A 16,448-nucleotide genomic window follows, 5' to 3' on the forward strand; every position below is an offset into this window, starting at 1 on the left:
AAAAAATCCCTAATAACAGGCCCTACTCTTCAAGGAGGTGCAGGATGTCATTTTGGAGGCCAGAAGGCCATCTACTAGTCAGATATTACAGTATCTAGCTGAGCTGTTGAACAGTGGACTTTCATTTTCCATCAAAAAATCCATGCCTCAGCCATTTCTCTGCATACAACACTGATCCACCCTTACTTTTCACCCAAGACAGTTCTCTGGAGAGGGGCTAAGAATATAAGACCTACAACCAATACCAGCCTGGGATCTTAATTACATTCTAAAAATTAACATTGCCTCCCTTTGAACCAGCTGCCTCACAGATTTTTGCATATTTGTCCTGGAAAAAGCTTTTCCTCTTCTGGCTATTACCTCAGCTCAGGGTCTCAAACTACAACCCTCATGGCTGTGCAGCCCTTTCTCATCTTCCATCAGGACAGGGTTTAACCAACCCGTCATTTATGCCTGAGGTAGTATCCAGGGTAGCTTTAAATCAGGCGCTGCTACATTCCTTAGACTATGGACAGAACAAAGCCTTTCAGGAAATCAGAACAACTCTTTGTGTCCTATGCTGTAGGAGCTCAAAACAGACAATTTCAAAATGGATAGGCCACTGCATACGGTTTTGTTACTCCTTTCATGGTAAATCTGTACCTGTAGGCATCAGATCCCACTCCACAAGGGCCACAGCTACCTCTGCAGCCTCAGAGGAGGAGTCCCTAAGATATTTTGGGCAGCCACTTGGCCAGTTCTGTCTTCACTAAACACCACCACCTACCTTTATACTCCAAAACTAGAGCAGGCTTTGCCACTGATGTGTTGCAGGGCATTCTGGCTCCTCCCAGTTCCACCTAGTGCCTACCAATGAACATAGTACAGTTTTGTACCTACCATAAATGTAGATGTTCGAGTGCTGATACTTATCCTTCTATGGTGTATTTGCTTGCAACTACTGATTTTTGATTATATTGCATTGCATGATTATATATATATATATATATATATATATATATATATATATATATATATATATATATATATATATATACATATATTGCCTTCCTTCTGGAGGCACCTGACATCTGTTATGACTGCAGCTGTATCAGCACTCGAACATCTACATTTATGGTAGGTACAAAACTGTACTTTTTTCCTACTACATCCTGGGAAACCAAAGTAGTCCTTGAACTGTACTCCAAGATAACTAAAGAAAGTATGTCAACCGAGGTTCTACCTCTCTCAACATGCATATGATTTTGTTGAATAACTTGCTAGGTCTGTAGTGTAAACCTACCAGAATAGCCAGTAGCCATACCCCCCTCTATTTTGCTTTCTTCTACTCTATTTTGCTTTCTTCTACTCTGAACCCCCCTACCCACGTTATCCTAGTCTTTTTGTAGCAATTTTTTTCTTCAAGCCTTTTTGATTTTCTTATTACCTCCAGCCTTCTCCTGTGGTCACCACTCTGTGCTATAGCAGGTTTTGACCACTAGATGGCAGTCTTTACCTGTCTCTAACACTTTCTCTCACTACTTTCCACCTATAGAATTATAACTCTTAGTCTGTCACTCTCCACTTCTTCTTCACTCATATCCCAGTCCGTATTCATCCTACAGCCTCTCTATTTTCTTTACTAACATCTACACAATTCTTCCTCTACCACCCTGCTTACCTTCTTCTATACTTACTCTTGACTTTACTGATTGTTTTTCTCACCATCCTGCTGTGTCTGTCCTTTAGGTCTCTCTCTCTCTTAATCGCTCTCAAAACTGCCTTACCTGTTTCCACAGTTATCTCTCTAAGAGATCCCAGGCTGTGAAATGGCAAACTGGTACCTCTACCTTCCTTCCTACCCCTACTGGGGTTCCCCAGGTGTCCATACTAGGACCAATGCTCTTTAATATATTTGTCAATGATTTTCACACTGCCATTCCTAACACTAAAATAGTGTAATATGCAGATGACTCCACTTTAGTCTGCTATGCTCCTAGTCTCACTGAGCTCCAGGCAAAAACCCAGTTGGCCTTTACAACTACCGAGCACTGGACGTTTAAAAACCATCTCTCACTTAATGCCAATAAATCCAAAATCCTTCTTTTCTCTCCCTCAAAAACTGTCACACTTGACAAGCAATCCTTCAATATCATCAGCCATGCCAACTCCTCTATAGAAGTTGTCCCTTTGCTAAACTTCTTGGGGTCACTATTGATGAACACCTGAAATTCGATACACATGTCCAACTTAATATCAAAAAAACCCATCAGAAGCTAGGTATGTTATATAGAAACACTCACTTTCACTCTCCATCTACAAGGCAAACTCTAGCTTCTACCTGTCTTCTTCCATCACTACTTTACGGTGCTCCACTTTTTAACCAATCTATCTATTACCACCTCCTCAAAGCTAGAAATGTGCTACAACAAAATTGATAAATTTGCTACTAAATCTAAACATTCCTCCCATCATTGCACCTCTCTCCACATGCTAAAGTGGCTAGAGCTTCCTAACCACCTTGTCTACCTTCAACTTACTACAGCCCACAAAATAATCTTTAAACCTACTGCATGCCCTGCTCTTACTGATATCTTACCATTCTACACTCCACACAGACCCCTTAGATCTGCCCAACAAAATCTACTTTCTGTATATAAACCAAAACGTCCCCTGGCTAGTTTCTCCTATCCTATTCATTAGCCAAAAAATGGAACTCCCTCCCACCCCTGCTAAGAATCACTACAAGCTTCGAAATCTTCAAATTCCCAGCTCCACTCCCACCTCTCCCAAAATTGGAAATGTAATTTCATTCTTCCTACCTAACCCCTCCTAATGTCACTTATACATGTACTCCCTCATGCACATGCTGTTTCTTTTCCCTACAACTGCCTTGTTCTGAATCTAAAGAATGGTTAGAAGTAAATATTGTACATAGCTCTCTATCCCTTCTCTCTGTTACTTTTGTTCCCCTTTTTCTTCCTTTCTTTGTGCACCTTTTCATTTTGATACAACTCCATATATAATTTTACATTTGTTTTCTAAAACATTTATAATTGTATGTATAATTGCATAAATGTATGCTTGTTTTAATTGTATGTAATACGGAGCTTTTCTCCCTGGGCCTCCACTGAAAATGGGCCCTCTGGGCCCAGTGGACCTCCCCGGTTATCAAACTGGAAATAAATAAATAAATAAAATGTATATGGATAGCAGGATACAAGCAGTGAAAATGTTTTAAATCCCTTTAGTGTTATATACAGATCAGGCATGTTTTCATCATTCAGAGGAGAAGTTGTAGATGATAATTATTAAAGATTTGAAGGAATTTATCTGGGAGGGGAAGAGGGCAGTGGTCAAATGGGATAAGTTAATCCTTCCAGTAGAACAAGGTGGTTTAGGACTGCATGATTTGAAGGGATACTTCAGCACTACACAGTTAAGACTCGTATGTATTACACAAGTTGAAAGCTGTAATTCAAAGTGGAAAGGGTGATGATGCAGCAAGAGGGAATTAGGGGATAGTGGGATTTTGGATGCAGGTCCTTAAGGAGAATAACAATCATACAAAATATTACACAGAATGTATTTTAAAAATTGGCTGTGTTGACCTTATTAGCCCTCTTAGGACTTATTCAGTTTGGTGAGAGAGTTTTTATCTTTATGAGAATTTTTACCATAGTATTTTTTTTCCTTTGCTTGTATATCCTGTTTAATTTGGGATATCGCCAGGATGAATGTAATGACCTAAAAGAAATGTTGTTGGTGAAGGGCTACCACCAGGTTTTTGTGGGTAACATTGAAAAAGAAGTAGTCGTCAAAAGAAAGGGAGGGATATATAGGCCCTTGTTAAGAAGAACTAGAAAAGAACCAATCTCTCAAACAGCAGCAAAACCTACTCATTTTAGTAGGGCCACGATTTTACAATACAATTTGCACTTTGATCAGATAAAAGAAATTATTAAAAAGAATTGGAATATTTTTGACCTGGAACAAGGAAACAATGACCGGGTGGGAAATAAACCCACAATTGTATATAAAAAGGACACTTGTATCAAAACACTTACTGAAAGACCTAAAATTAGAGGTGAAAGTGTGATGTCAAAATGTGGACATTGTGGTCAGTGCACATTTGTGATGGAAGGGACTAGAGTAAGTTCAAGTAAGTTCGGAAACATCAAACTCACTTCTAAATACAACTGTGGAAGTAAGGGGATTGTTTATATCTCAAATTGTCAGGTGTGTGAAGGATTTTACACAGGCAAGACCATCAGGACCTTGAGAAAAAGGATTAATCAATATTGCATTAAAAAGGTGATGAAAAAATGCATTATTTAAACACATGAAGGAATATACAACACATTATTTCAAATTTATTGCCATTGATCATATCGAAGTGGGACCCAGAAGTTGACCCTCTGACTTAGTCCTGGAATACAAGCAAATGAAATGGCAATTACAAGTTCAAGCCACAGTATTTCCAGGACTAAATGATATAATATCTATTAGTAGTGGCCTTAAATGAAAAGTTATGTTCATGTAATAGACTGGTTAATCTTTTTTGGCTGAGGTGATAGAATCAAGTTATACCCTGAATGAGAAGAAAACGTGTCCCTGGCTGGTTTTAAGGTGGTGTAAACACTATAGATTGTGTTTTAAAATTCAAATAATTGTTTTAATGTGGTCTTTAATTTGTTGGTCACATTTTTTTTTATAAAAATGGGAGGGTTTTTATATTTAAGGATGGGGTTTCTTTGTAAATTTTATTCTGAAGAAGTCCTGATACTTTTGGACAAAAGCGCTTAATCTGTGGAATAAAGTGAGTCCTTGTTGGTGACTGGAGTCCATGGATGTTTGTTTTAAATGGATTATGATAAAATCATACTGGTGCCAGTGGTATAATGACTTGAGTGCATGAATGATTTGGCGGATCCTGGATTCAGATACACAACTAACCATTATCTTCTCCTTATTCAGCCTGGTTAGAGGGGCATCAGTATGTTTTACAATGGAGTTCTGTATGACACGGAGTCCTGGGAAGTGTGTTTGCATGCCTTAGGGGCTTAGTGTTGGTGCCTTGTTGAGGTTGACTGTATGTGTGGTGTTAGGTGCTATTTTTTCTGAGTGCCTTCAGGCTTGCTGAGGCGTAGTTTTGACAGTGGACACTTAAGGAAGTATTTGTTCTTTAGGAAGACTGTTTTTAAGTACCCCAGCATAAATTGTCTATATGTGTGCTATGTGTGGTGGGTGTTGTGTACATGGTTTTGACAACATCATGTGTGCTTATATGTGAGAGTTTAGCCTCCACTGCCATTATGTAAGAACACCTCTTATATGCTGTGTCTGTCGCTTTAAGTATTAACTGGTTGTTGGTAAACGTGAGACAATTTCTGTATTGTTTCAAGATGCCCATATCCACCAAGCTGGCTACTCAGAAGTTAGGAAATTGCATAAGCATGCTTTCCAATCCTTTGTTAGGTGAGCTACTGGGGTTGACGTAGTGGGCTTAGATGGTTGTTAAGGGTGCTTTGTTGGTGCAGACTAATAATGGTGCTTTATTAAGGCAGATTATAATAAACATACTTTCTACTAACTTAATGTTTACACAGTAGTGAATTCTACTAAATATATAGGTATTGCCACTTGACGCCCAAATGGCTGCTCTGTGCATGTCAGCAAGCAGGGTATTTGCTCTATATTTACTGCTTTACAAGTACAGTTTTATGGACCATTTTATGGGGAAAATTTGCTTTCTGGGATGAATCTATGGAAAAGAATGGGTGTGAAGAAACGTAAGTAGCTAATTCATCAGGAAATAGCAATGAAACGGGAGGAAGGAACAGTAGAAATCAGATTACTATAAGGAGTGGAGGCCAGATGCACAGCCTTAGAAACTCATAACAGGAGAAATATGAGAGAGTGGAGAAAAATTCAAAATTCAAGGAAGAAGCAGGCTAGTTACAGAGGGATCCAGTCAAATAAAGTCAAGATTTAAATAAATCCCTTTGGGGTGGGAGGGTTTGGAAGGAAATCAAGGAAGAAGCAGGCTAGCTAGAGAGGGATCCAGTCTAATAAAGCCACTATTGGAGCTCTTTCAGGAACTTTAGTTTAATGTCTCAGTAAGCACTGAAACACAAAAAACAATACTCTCTATTGATTTATACTGAAGTTTAAGGCACCAAGCTATGCAGAAATGTATCAGTAACACAGTTTAGGGGAAAATGCAATAATAAATGGTTAAATAAGACTCAAATCTGGCAGTAGTCTATAGTTCTGCCACAATTGTGAATGAAACTGCAAGACTAAAACCCAGGAGGGTTTAAAATACAAATGGCTAGTGTCTGACTCCTTCTCAAAGAATTGTTTTCTTGGGATCTCTCCTCAGTTCAAAGACATTTTTTTACTACAGGGAAAAATAGTTATGTATTTAGATCTATTCCTGAGTTTGTCCACTCAGACTATTTTCTCAGCAAGGGAACTCCTCAGGATTCCGGGTCTCACGGTCTCTATGATACTCATGATAATTCTTGCAAGATTCCAATAGCCAAAAATCCAGTGGTACCTGAAATCTCTTGGTATCAGCATAAACATCTGCTGACATTTCAAATTCCAGTTTGAGGATTTGTGAAAACATAGATTTTTGTGGTGCAGATGCCAAATTTCTCAGAATCCAGGTCTCCCAATCTCTCTTCCTGCTTTATCTTATTCAGTCAAAATAGTTGCTGCCTCAGACCTTTCTTGGTTAGCAATGTCTATGGAGATAAAAGTGATGGATCTGTGTAACAAAACAGACATACCAAAACACATGAATATAAAATAAATGTTACCTCTTATAAATGCCCTCAATTCTCTCAACCAATCTTTGGTCCCTAGGACATCTTCAAGCATTTTCAGACAACACCATAGTAATGTGGTACATAAACAAACAAGGGGGATCCACATCTTACCTCTGCAGACTAGCCATGGTAGCCTGGGATGTAGTGTTTCAGTACAAACTCAGTCTATAGGTATCTTACATACTATAAGAGCAAAACTGTGTGGCAGGCAAGCTGAGCAATCATTTGCCAAAATTGTGCCCCAGAGCTCCATGCAAGTTGGCTTGCAAGACATGGGTTTTCTTTTCCTTGAAAAGGAGTGTTCCTGTATGCTTTTCAAGCCTTTCCAGTAATATCCAGAGTGATTCAGAATATTCAGAAGGCCTATCCAAAAATCACTGTGGTGACTCCCTTCTCAGCCTGGCAGCAATGGTTCTCCATTCTTTTGGAAATGGTCAGGGGCAATTATCACAAGCTTCCTCAAAGACTAGACTCACTCATACAAGATAAGGGGTGTTTGATACATCCCAAACCCAAACAACTTCAAATAACTGCCTGGGTGATAAAATCTTAATACCTCTTAGGCACCTGTTTTCTGAAGATGTGCAGCAGGTATTAAATGAGGCAAGAAAACCTGCTACTTGGAAATAATATATGTTATGTTGTTATACAGCACAATTGTGAAAACAATTAGATGTGCTAGAAGTGATAAAAAAACACTTTGACACCTCTAGATAAATGGACTGCTAAATGTGTATATGATCCAGCTATTACTGACAGTGTTCCTTGAAGGCCATTAGGCCAGAATACTTCCCCATAACTTATGAACTTGTATGTCAGTAAATGGAAAAGCTTTTCTAGTTGTTGCCAAAACAACAGCCAGCAGAGTTTCAGTGCTAGTGTTTCTCTGTATCTACTTAATTTGAATGAATTACTGTCTTCTGGCATGTCTTGCTCCTCTATGAAATTTCATTTGCCAGCCATTTCACCTTTTTGCACATAGATTCCCTCTTTCAATGCAATCTCATGTGAAAATGTTTTTGAAAGGGGTATTGCATACAAAGCCTCCTAGTAAACAGGTGAATCCTCCTTGAAATCTTAATTTTCCTCCATTTGAACCAGTTCATCAAGCTCACTTGAGGTTTTTAACATGGAAAACAGTTTTACTGATTGCTCTGACTGTTGTAAGAAGAGCATTTGAGTTGCAAGCTCTTAATGATGGGCCAGCCTTATCTAATTTTCCACAAAGATAAGGGTTTCCTGAGAGCTAATCTTTCATTTATACTAAAAGTGGTATCCATGTTTACTTTGAACCAAGCTATACATCTCCCATCTTCTTTCTAGAACATACAAATAAGGAAGAGAAAGGATGCTTCGCAACTGAGATGTCTACAGACAATTAAGTTTCTATTCTGACAGAACAAAATCTTTTTGCAACTCCAATCAGTGGTTTATTTCTTATAAAGGTAAGTAAAAGACAACCTATGTCAAAGCAGACTGTTTCCAGGTGGTTGTGTCATACTGCCCACCACAACAAGGCAGTTCCAGGCAAGGCTTATTCTATCAGGGTTTCGGCTTCATTTGTAGCTTTTTGGAAAGGGTTTTATTCTACAAGTTTTCTATTGTTAGCAGCCTTGTTCACTGTGCATACATTTATGAAGCACTGTAAACTAAATTTCTTCTCTAGGTCTAGGAAAGGCCTTGTTACAGCCATACTCCTGTGTCCCCTGGACCCTCATCCTTCCTCCTCCCAGTCAGTCTAAACTATGGTACTCTACACACATAGCTAAGGCTACTGTAGAGGTGATCTTAATGATGAAAATAGCACAGTTGTATAAACTTGCTGTTACAGTAAATCAAATATTTGCTGCTGCTGCAATTGTTGCTCCCTTCCTCTACCCACCCATCTTATAGTTGTATGTTTATAAATATATGTGTGTGTGTGTGTGTGTGTGTGTGTGTGTGTGTGTGTGTGTGTGTGTGTGTGTGTGTGTGTGTGTGTGTGTGTGTACAGATAGATAGCCTTTCTCTCTCTGTTGGCATGAAAGCTCTGACTTGCTTGGCACCCTAACCACCATTTTAAGTCAACTCAGCACAACTTGAATACCAGTTTGGGCTTATGGAAGGTATCCTTTAAGCTTCGGAAGATGGCTAGCTGGTTGTATCCTGTACAGGACACAGATCATATAGCTAAGGCTACTACAGTGGTGATCATTTAAATATCTACTGTTATGGTGTGTTTACTTCAACAGCTGTGCTTTACAAGAAGTACTTTGCAGAATTGTACTGTAATTTTATGCTTATCTCTGAGATGGAGTTATCAGTTTTATGTATTAGGGAATGGATGAACATGCAAAACTGATACTGGTAGCAGAAAGCTGAACATAAGAACTAAAGATATGTTTTCTGTTTCCTGATTTCTATCAAATTTGGCAGCACTTCATTTTGGTATAAATCTAGGCATAAGACTAATCCCAAAGGATGGGATGGAGACAGTGGCTTTTCCTTAAAAGGTCTTCTGGCTTTCATTACAAAGAGCTGTACACTGGTTCACATCTTTCTGGGATCATTGTGGTGTTGTCACTGATTTTAACTAGTTTTAAATAAATATGTCCTATCCAATTATGTCACATACACATTATTTTTTTTTGCTAGTTATGAAGTATTTATTAAAATAGCTGTTCTGCATTTAGTTTCATCCTTTCCAAAAATTATAAACTAGCAAAACAGTCTTCTATGATTTATGTTTTCTTGAAAATCTGACAAAGTTTAGCTGTGCATTTAATGTGCATTAGTATACCTTGTGTAGTACATGAAACCCATGCTATAAAATACTGCTTTGAGTATGCTTTTTAATATTCTGACAGTAATGATTAAAAAATGTAATAATTAAATATTTTCTTTATGTTGGACAATTTTCATTGATCTTAATAGAGTGCCTAGAGAAAAATTAGAATGTTTCAGAAAGGTCCGAAAATGCTGCAGAGGTATAGTTAATCTGAGCAGTTTAGTCATAATTTGGAATCATTGCATATAACAATCTACATTTTGTGCCATAAAATGTGCTTGATGTGATCTTTCCAAACCAGGCATATTTTATTAAGATAATCTGAAAGACAGACTCTAAAAATGAAAGCCCATTATGTTTTTTTTCCCTAATCAGCAGCAGTGCCTTGAGTGAAACTTGCAGCGATGGAAATATACATCAGAAAATTATTATGCTCATTACAGAGTTTAATCCATGAGTTCAGATCTCAGAATGAAGAATCATATGTAAAGAATAAGACGGAATGAGGTGGGGTTTATGATCTGATTTGAGAGGACCCCTAGTACATAATAAGGCATGAGGCAGTCATTAGTGACAAATGCTTACAGTGCCAGGGGTGTGCTGCTATCAGACCATAAACCACAATTCAAGAGTAACACATTCTGATTATAAAATTGATTTTGATTGGTGTAGTGGCTTTGATTTGCATGTTTTTTTTTTAATTATTGTATTGCATTGCAGTAGAAAATAATCTAACTCTTAAACTCTAACGTTTTTAAAATACTGAGGTGTTAAATTAATAGAAGATGAATATATGCATTAAAATGTGTTCTGGAGAATAAAAAATATTCTCCAAATATCGTTTTAAAAGTATTGGCCGCACATTTTATGAGGGACATAGCAACATTTTGAAGCAAGGTCAGATACACTTGGGGCAGGATTAAATAAACTTTACATGGCTGTCTGAAATCATCTGTGGTGTAACACAATATCATGCCAATTTATATTCTGTAAGTGGCTCTGCACAATGTGTAGAGCCGTCAAAGATGGTAGACATTGTGGCATGCTAATTACTACATAATCAGCTGAACTGTATGCTAATCAGCCATTCCACTGCAAAAGAGCTATTCAACAAGCTATTAAGCAATTGTGTATTCCTAGTGTAGCCTTTTGCCTAGTACTCCAAAACCTACTGAAATACAACCACAGAAGCTGCACTGGAGGGAAAGAATGGTAGGGGATGTTGCTGTTCTGCATGTGCATGTGCAACAGGCTCATGTCTATGCTGCTGCTGTTCTGCATGTGCATGTGCAACAGGCTCACATCTATGCTGCTGCTGTTCTGCATGTGCATGTGCAACAGGCTCACATCTATGCTGCTGCTGCTGTTCTGCATGTGCATGTGCAACAGGCTCATGTCTATGCTGCTGCTGCTGTTCTGCATGTGCATGTGGAACAGGCTGACATCTATGCTGCTGCTGCTGTTCTGCATGTGCATGTGCAACAGGCTCATGTCTATGCTGCTGCTGTTCTGCATGTGCATGTGCAACAGGCTCATGTCTATGCTGCTGCTATTCTGCATGTGCATGTGCATGTGCAATAGGCTCATGTCTATGCTGCTGCTGTTCTGCATGTGCATGTGCAACAGGCTCACCTCTATACTGCTGCTGCTGCTGCTGATAGACCTCAAATAAGGAGGAGAAGAGTATTTAAACCCCATTTAATGTGCTATGGTCTGATGAGGTTGAAATAGTAGAGCACTACAGGGTGGCTAGAGACACACTCCAGGAACTCTGCAACCTCTGTCATCCTCACCTGACAGCAAGGATAAACTAAAGGGAACCAGTACCTGTGGAGACCAAGGTATGTGTTGCACTTAGAACCTTTCAATGACCCACAGGGGACATGCTGGGGGTGTCACAGGCATCAGCATACAGGATCCCACACCATTTCTTGAATGCTATGCTACAGCATGCCAGTGAGTATATATATCCCCCTACCCCTAAGGACAGCGCTAGAACTATGCAGGAGTTCTACCCCATATCACACTTGTCTAAAGTCTTGGGTGCCATAGACTGCATTTATATTAAGATTAAAGCACCACTCAGGGAACAAGGAAGGTTTACATCAGCAGAAATGGGTTCCATTAACTGCCAGGTCATGTGTATTGCTAGGGGGAATCATCCTGAATGTGTGTACTGGCAACCCTGGCATTTGCCATGACTCCCATAGCTGGCACACTCACAGCTCTACCAGAGGTTTTGCAGGGATGATGTCCCACAATGCCATTTACTGGGGATGCAGGGTATGCACTCAAACCATGGCTGATGACGCCCATCAGAAATGCACCCACACCCACAGAGGAATGCTATACTGAGGCACACTGACAAACAAGAACTATCATAGAACTGTGCTTGGGCTATTTACATCATGGTTTCAGTGCCTAGGTACATTGGGGAGGATCTGCAGTATGATCCCAGTACTTGTGTCAAACTTATCACCATCTGTGCTATCCTACACAATATCATCCTGTGAAAACAGCTGTGGCAGGAACACCAAGGGCTTGGAGCAAACATTCCACCACCACTGGCATGATCACCATCTCCACTTGCAGGTAAGGCATCAGAGAGGGAACCCCCAGGTGGTGTAGGTGTAGGTGGACATAGGCATACACAATATGCTCTCACCCTGGCCAAGAGGCACTGGATAGCACACATGCTCACCACCTAATGGGTACACCTTTCATCCTATGCACATACATAGAGTAAAACCTTTTCAAGGAAATGCTCACAACCATTACTTACCCATGTAATGGCTGTGTACTGTTAGCATCAGACAGAGTCAGCCCCAAATGACAACAGTTGTACCTGCAGGACTATCAAGATAAGTGTTGAACCTGTAAAAGAAAAATAAATGCGTAAGAACATAAATGAATGGCAGATACCTCCATACCATTCCTTGTAAATGCACCGAAGTAGAATATGTGTGAGTTGTCAGTAATGACATCAATATGTGACATAACTGACTTCTGTAATATCTGTTTATGAAGTTTAACTATTAACATGCTTCATGCATCTAAAATACACAGCACAGAATAAGCAGTGCAAAGTCTACTTATCTCTACATAATAATAAACATGAATATCATATCAATGGTTTCAAGGTAGGAATCACAACACTAAAATGCAGTAATAATTCAGAAAAAAATTCCAGATTACATCACCAGTACATATCCTAAGCACTCAATTAGCTGTCCACTCTGTGCATCAGACATACAAATATGTATCTCTGAATCCAAAAGATAGAAACAAGGTGATGGCACAAGTTACCATGTGTACATGGTATTGGGCGCAGGAGGCCAAGGATGACCCCAAAGTAGTGAATGTGTGAGAGTAAAACACACAAGCAGACAGGAATGTAGATAATATAAAAGGGCCACTGATACAGGATGAGCTCCAAACCTCATAAATGTCTCATGTAGCCGGTATGTTTAGGGGATTGTATGGGCACTCTATGTGAAATGTGTGTGTGAGTGTCTGCATAAACACAGCCAAGCTCATTGCCACCACTATATCCTGGCATGTCAGACAGGTATGAGCCATGCATGGTAGAGGTATCAGTTCAATGTCATCACCCTGACTGTGAGAACTGTTTCTGCCAGGAGTTGCACTGGGACGTCCATGCCCATGGTCAGATATGCTGGTGCTATTTGAATATTTGAGATGAGTTGGTTAAGTTTATAGAAGAGATTAATGCTAGTATTACATTTCTAAGATTTACAGCTGAGTATTCCAAGGTAGAAATTAGTTAATTAGATGCACTTATTAGAGTTTTAAGCAGTGGACAGATGGACACTTCACTGTACAGGAAACCTTATTATAGGAACAATTTTTTACATCGAACAAGCATGCATCCTAAATATGCATTTGATAACATAGTACAAGGGCAAGGACTTAGAGTCTCAAGGGTGAATGTTAGTGATGGCAATTTCAAGGCTGAAATGAAAGATCTGAAGAACAAGTTTGTGGATAGGGGCTATAAGAGGTGAAATGTACAACAAGTATTGAATAAAGTTTCTGATGTTAGAGAAGGTAGAGGTAGGCCCTTCTTTTCTTCAAATCCACCTTCAATTCACCCTAAGAGTCTGAGTGATGGTAAATGCAGGGTACCGGTGACTTATTCTTACACTACAGGGTGTGCCTTGGATATTATAAGGAAATACTGGCCCATTATAACAAGTAATAATCTTAAAAAGATAGTGGGTGAACAACCTAACTTTATCTTTAAGAAGAAATGATCTTCAAAACAGAAGCTTTGTTACCCAAAATAGTTTATTGATGGTAAAACTACTAGAAATAAAATGTGTTCCACTTATAAAGGAACTAGACCATGTCATACTTGTAAGTGCTGTAGTTATATTAACACCACTGGTATGTTTATACATCCAGATCAGGGTAAACAGTGTGTTTTTGGTGTTCAAGCTACTTGCACTTCTTCTCATGTGGTTTATTTAGCATGCTGCACTGCCTGCATGAAGTTTTATGTAGGCAAGACCGATAGACAGTTGAAGGAATGTACAGTAGAACACTTAAGACATATAAATAATGGTACTGAGTGCAGCGCTGTTTCTAAACATGTGAAGCTCACTTCACACACACATTGCTTTAAGTTTCAGGTTATAACACAGATAGCAGCTACTAAAAAGCTGGGTGATATTAGGAATGCTACTGAAAGCTTAGGGAACAAGTGGATAGCTAGGCTAAGGGCTGATTATGGTTCAGGACTAAATGATAAAGTTCCCCTTAAACCTTTGTTACAGGGGTCTATATTATAACATCAAAGTCTTACAACTTTGAATGTTATAATATCGAACCCAGTAGAGCGAAATACCAGAAAACCGAACAGTCAGAATAGTGAATTTTTTCCCAGGGAAAGAATTTGCTGTTCCGACAAACATACACACAACACAAGCACACCAAAATAAATAATTCACACACACACACACACACACACACACACACACACACACACACACACACACACACACACACACACACACACACACACGCACACTTCACAAAATCCTACACTAAACCATACATATACCACTAGCTATCCACTTACCTTAACCCAACACTAACCCTAAGGTCCGTCACTATCGTGCACTCACCTTACCTGCTCCCTAACCCTTACTCACCTACCCTACCCTAACCCTCATGTCCACACAATCGTACACTTAACTGACCTATGTCCTAACCCTAACTCACCTAACCCGTGCCCAATCGCACACTCACCTTAACCCGGTCCGCAACCTTTGCTCCACAGTCGAGGAAATAGTGAAGCTGCAGAAACGACCCACTGAATACTTTCCCTAGGAAAGTATTCGGTGTTCTGCAGCTTCGCTATTTCCAGCATTCACTCTACTGGGTATGATATTATAACATTCAAAGTTGTAAGACTTTGATGTCATAATATAGACCCTGTTACAGACACGTTCACTTTTTAGATGAGCTTTACATATACTTATGTGTATTAGTTGATCTTTTATTTTCAAATTTTATTACATTCATTGTTTGTATTCTTTTAATGTATAATTGCTTAATTGGTTGATTTGTTAATTGAATTTCTGTATAAATTGCTGTGTATGTGTGACTGCATTTTTATACTGACATCTGAAGAAAGAGCTGTAAAAGCGCTTATGTTGTTTTAAAATAAAAAATTTTCATTTTATGCTAAGGGCCTGGTGTCATCTCATCATTCTACTTTTTTGGACTGACATATTATTTTAACATTGAATCTAATGGGCATTCGCGTGGTTGAATAGATACAACCTCCCAGTATTTTTACTTGGGTGTTCATCATATTGATCACTTCTGAAGTAACATTAGCTATATGGGTTATATCTTGTCAAGGATATAATTGCTGGACAGCTTTTAAAGCTTCAGGGCATCAGTCATGCACTCAAACTGTCAAGCAGCTCAAGATGAGTTGAGCCAGATACAGACATCACAAATCCACCAGGAACCAAGCAAAAAACTGATGAAAATGAAGATGCAGCCAGCCAGATGAAGAAAAACTGAATTCTTTATTGCTCACACAAAAGATTTAGCAGTTTTGTCTTTTGTTTAAGAAAAAAACTTCATCAGAATCTGATGAAGTTTGTTTGTTATACACCAGCTGAAAGCATTATATCTTACTTAACTTAATCTGTTTCAGACTGTCACAAATCTCACTGTCTTGGGTAAGAGATCTCTTATACAAGCTGGGATTCTAAGAGAACAGCCAAACATCTTTATTGACTTTTCAGACAGGATTATATTCCTGGGATGTCAACTAAACACCTCAGTTCAAAGAGCTTTTCTTCTATAGGAAAAAATAAATCCTTATTTAGATCTGTTTCTAAGGTTTTTCACTCAGATTCTGGTCACTGTGAGGGAATACCTCGGGATTTAGGGTCTCATGACATCTGTAATTCTCATGATACCCCTGGCAAGAGTCCACATGCAAAATATACAGTGGTATCCGAAATGTCTTTTGTCCTAGCATCAATACCCTTTATATTTTCAAATCCCAGTGGCTGGATTTGTCAAAAGAAAAATCTTTTGGTGGAGACAGCAGATATCCTTAAATCCAGGAAGGAGTGGAAGATAGATGCCTTTTCTTTTCTTTGGAGAGGCATGTACTTGCATGCTTTTCCACCCTTTCCATTTATGTTCAGAGTACTTCTGAAGATTCAAAAGGAATTCCACAAGATCATTGTGGTGACTGCCTTCTGGCCTAGGCAACTATGGTTCTTCCTTCTTTTGGAAATGGTCAGGGGTAATTAACACAAGCTTCGGCACAAACTGGATCTACTCACACAGTAACAGGGGTGTTTGATACATTAATC

The sequence above is a fragment of the Protopterus annectens genome, chromosome 2.part0 (genome assembly GCF_019279795.1).
Source record: "Protopterus annectens isolate FY-2018-M chromosome 2.part0, PAN1.0, whole genome shotgun sequence".
In the NCBI taxonomy this organism is placed as follows: domain Eukaryota; kingdom Metazoa; phylum Chordata; order Ceratodontiformes; family Protopteridae; genus Protopterus; species Protopterus annectens.